The sequence below is a fragment of the Aquarana catesbeiana genome, linkage group LG09, assembly GCF_042186555.1.
Source record: "Aquarana catesbeiana isolate 2022-GZ linkage group LG09, ASM4218655v1, whole genome shotgun sequence".
NCBI lineage: Eukaryota > Metazoa > Chordata > Amphibia > Anura > Ranidae > Aquarana > Aquarana catesbeiana.
In genome coordinates this window covers 222792762-222797901 of record NC_133332.1, presented here as the reverse complement: position 1 = coordinate 222797901, position 5140 = coordinate 222792762, and positions in this window count along the sequence as shown.

The following is a 5140-nucleotide window of genomic DNA, read 5'->3' as shown; positions in this document are numbered from 1 at the left end:
AGACTGCGGATATACTGCATGAGGTTATCAGAGACTGCAGATGCCGGATATACTGTATGAGGTTATCAGAGACCGCAGATATACTGCATGAGGTTATCAGAGACTGCGGATATACTGCATGAGGTTATCAGAGACTGCGGATATACTGCATGAGGTTATCAGAGACCGCGGATATACTGCATGAGGTTATCAGAGACCGCAGATATACTGCATGAGGTTATCAGAGACTGCGGATATACTGCATGAGGTTATCAGAGACTGCGGATATACTGCATGAGGTTATCAGAGACCGCGGATATACTGCATGAGGTTATCAGAGACCGCAGATATACTGCATGAGGTTATCAGAGACCGCAGATATACTGTATGAGGTTATCAGAGACCGCAGATATACTGCATGAGGTTATCAGAGACTGCGGATATACTGCATGAGGTTATCAGAGACCGCGGATATACTGCATGAGGTTATCAGAGACCGCAGATATACTGCATGAGGTTATCAGAGACCGCAGATATACTGTATGAGGTTATCAGAGACCGCAGATATACTGCATGACGGTTATCAGAGACTGCGGATATACTGCATGAGATTATCAGAGACTGTGGATATACTGCATGAGATTATCAGAGACTGCGGATATACTGCATGAGATTATCAGAGACTGCGGATATACTGCATGAGATTATCAGAGACTGCGGATATACTGCATGAGGTTATCAGAGACTGTGGATACACTGCATGAGATTACCTGTGAATTGGGGCCCCGATGACAGCTTTGCAGAGTGCACTGTACAGAAGACACATGAGGCACTCGGAACAAAGAGGCTCTACTGTAGTAAGCAGTGATTTGAGTGGGCGCGTCAGTGGAGCTTCTGGCCCACTGGTATAGAGGGGGCAGGGCGGGGACGGGAGCTCCACCGACGCGCCCACTCCGATCACTGCTCTAACTACAGCCGTTCTTTTCTGAGCATACGGGCTACATGGGGCGGAGTCAGTGTGTCAGTGGAGCTCCCGGCCCCGCCCCCTCACTGTTGGCTACATCGGGAATACAGCCTCCTGTGTCCTCTGTGCTCTCGGCAAATCTAAAAAATCGATTTTCTTCAAATCTGGATCAATTTGAGCTCACAACTCGATTCAGGATTAAAATCGATTTTTTCCCCAGCCCTAGGCCAGTGATGGCGAACCTATGGCACACGTGCCACATCTGGCACGCAGAACCATCTCTGTGGGCACGCGAGAGGGTCCAGGTTCGTGGCAGGGAGAGAGCCGGCAGCAAGCAGTGGCCGGGTACATGAAACTGCACGAGTAAGTGGGTGGCCCCACAGCCTCCGCACGGAAGGCTAGAGGCCTGACAGCACGGGAGGGAGAGAAGAGCTTCACCGCTTACTTGACGGCCGAAGAGGGGTGCAGCATCCCTGGAGCCTTCCGGAGCCTGGACTTGTCAAACCTCATCAACAGTGAGGCCTGTAGAACAGGCTGACTGTGGGCCCGGAAGACGAGGACAGGAGGGAAGCGCAGGCTGTGAGGGAGCCACTGGATGGAACAGAGCAGAGAGCTCTCCTGCATCAAGGACGGAGACAGGTACCAGGCACAATTATACACTGACTACCTGCAGACAAAGACTGGGGCAGGGAGGCAGAGCAGGGACTGCAGAATAGGACAGAGCTAGAGGTATCTCTTTCCTCTCAGCCCCCCTCTTTTTCAGTCCCCCGCTCTGTGTCCCCTTCCCTCTCCCTCACACCCCTTTCTCTCAGTTCCCCCTCTCTCTCAGCTCACCTCTCTCTCAGCATCTCTCTCGCACCCCTCTCTCTCTGTACCCCTTCTCTCTCTCTGTTCCCCCTCTCAGCATCTCTCTCACACCCCTCTCTCTCTGTACCCCCCCTCTCTCTCTCTGCCCCCTCCCTCTCTCTGTTCCCCCTCTTTCTCAGCTCACCTCCATCTCAGCATATCTCTCACACCCCTCTCTCTCTGACCCCCTCTCTCTCTCTCTGTTCCCCCTCTCTCAGCATCTCTCTCACACCCCTCTCTCTCTCTGCCCCCCTTTCTCTCTCAGCCCCCTTCCTCTCAGCATCTCTCTCACACCCCTCACTCTCTCTGTCCCCTATCTCTCACACACCCCCCTCTCTCTCTCACATCGCTCTCTCTCACAAACACCCCATCTCTCTCTCTCACAAAACCCCTCTATTTCGCTCAGCCCCCCTCTCTTGCGAATTGCCGTGTTGGCACTTTGCAACACAAAACCAACTTATTTATTTTAGTTTGGGCACTCGGACTCAAAAAGGTTCGCCATCACTTCCCTAGGCTTTTTATCTTCTCAGATGGTAAAGCTGCCCATTCCTCTTCATCAGAAAGCCTCCAGTTCCTGTAAATTTTTGGGCTGTCTTGCATGAACTGCACATTTGAGATCTGCCCAGAGTGGCTCAATGATATTAAGGTCAGGAGACTGAGATGGCCAATCCAGAACCTTCACTTTATTCTAGCCAATGACAGGTGGACTTGGCCTTGTGTTTTGGATCATCGTCATGCTGGAATGTCCAAGTATGTCCCATGCGCAGCTTCCACCAGTATTTTTTGATAACATATTGCATTCAACTTGCCATGAATTTTGACCAAATTTCCTGTGCCTTTGTAGCTCACACATCCCCAAAATATCAGCGATTCACCTCCGTGTTGCACAGTAGGAATGGTGTACTTTTCATCATAAGCCTTGTTGACTCCTCTCCAAATGAAGCATTTATGGTTGTGGCCAAAAAGCTAAACTTTTGTCTCATCAATCCAAATGACTTTGTGCCAGAAGGTTTGAGGCTTGTCTCTGTGCTGTTTGGCGTATTGTAAGCGGGATACTTTGTGGCCTTTGTGTAGTAATGGCTTTCTTCTGGCGACTCGACCATGCAGCCCATCTTTCTTCAAGTGCCTCCTTATTGTTCATCTTGAAACAGCCACACCACATGTTTCAGAGAGTCCTGTATTTCACCTGAAGTTATTTGTGGGTTTTTCTTTGCATCCCGAACAATTTTGAACAATAGTGATACATGAGGAGACTGATGGAGTGAGCGAAGGGGTAGAGAGATAGATTTGGGTGTCGTTAGCATAGAAATGGTATTGGAAGCCGTGGGAGGCTATCAAATGACCCAGAGAGGAGGTGTAGATTGTGAATAAGAGAAGTCTAAGAAAAACCTTGGGCGACCGCAAACGGAGGTATAAAAGAGGAGAAAAAAATGTAAGTGACACTGAAGGTGTGGTGCGATAGGTAGGATGATAACCAGTGAAGAGTACAGTCACGGGTACCTAAGGAGTGGAGTTTTTTGAGAAGGAGAGGGTGGTCCAGTATGTCAAAGCGCCTCTCCTGTCACTCTAGTGTGAAAGCCTGAGTGCTTTCACAACTTGGAGCAATGCGCTTGCTGGACATTCAAAAAAGTCCTGCAAGCAGCATCTTTGGGGCAGTTTAGGAGTGGTGTATACACCGCTCCTAAAATGCCCCTGCCCATTGAAATGAATGGGCACCGCTACTGCAGAGCCTGCAAAGCGTTTGGGCAGCGGCGCTTTGCGGGCGCTATTGACCCCTTCTTTGGCCCCTAGCAGCCAAAAAGCACCACTGAAACAAATGTAAAGTGCCGCTCCCACCGCCCCAGTGTGAAAGTGCCCTAAAAGGTAAAGAGGAGTTGATGGGAACTGGATGAGAAGTTGTTAATGAGAGTGATACAATAGGTCTACTTAACAGTGTGGAGTCCCTCCACCTATTATATTGGGCATCTATACATCAACCTGTCCACCTTTAGGAGATCCCTGAAAACTCACTTATTCAGGAAAGCCTATCCCACACCCACCTAACAACCCCATCAAATCATTCCCGCATCTATTACCTTTTGTACCACCACCCCCTCCCTGTAGAATGTAAACTCTACGAGCAAGGCCCTCCTGTCCCTTCTGTATTGTACTGTAATTGTGTTGTCCCCCCCTCTACATTGTAAAGCGCTGCGTAAACTGTTGGTACTATATAAATCATGAATAATAATAATAATCATAAAGCCCCCAAATGTCTTATAATGATCACCTAGATATTTTACAGCCCCCCCATGTAATATATTGATCACCCATACATTGTACAGCCCCCCTCTGTGTATTATATTGATCACCTATATATTATACAGCCCCCATGTATTATATTACCCATATATTATACAGCCCCCCCATGCATAATATATTGACCACTCATACATTGTACAGCCCCCCTCTGTGTATTATATTGATCACTTATACATTATACAGCCCCCTGTGTATTATATTGATTACTTATATATTATACAGCCTCCCCCTGTGTATTATATTGAATCAATAATGTATAGGTGATCAATATAATACATAGGGGTAGGCTGTATAATGTATAGGTGATCAATATTATTGATCACCTATACATTATACAGCCTACCCCCATGCATTATATTGATCACCTATACAATATACAGCCCTCCATTCATTATATTGATCACTTATACATTACACAGCACTCCTCGTGTATTATATTGATTACCTATATATTATACAGCCCCCCAATGCATTATATTGATCACCTATACATTATCCAGCCCCCCATGTATTATATTGATTACCTATATATTATACACCCCCCCTTGCATTATATTGATCACCTATACATTATACAGCCCCCCGTGTATTATATTGATTACCTATATATTATACAGCCTCCCCCTGTGTATTATATTGAATCAATAATGTATAGGTGATCAATATCATACATGGGGGTAGGCTGTATAATGTATAAGTGATCAATATTATTGATCAACTATACATTATACAGCTTACCCCTCATGCATTATTTTGATCACCTATACATTATACAGCCCCCCATTCATTATATTGATCAACTATACATTATACAGCCCTCTTCGTGTATTATATTGATTACCTATATATTATACAGCCCCCGTGTATATTGATCACCTATACATTATCCAGCCCCCCATGTATTATATTGATTACCTATATATTATACAGCCCCCCATGTATTATATTGATTACCTATACATTATACAGCCCTCTCCTATCACACAGCAGCCTCATCATTGCATCTATACTCGCTAACATTGCCCACCTCCTCCGCCTCACTCTCTAAGCCCC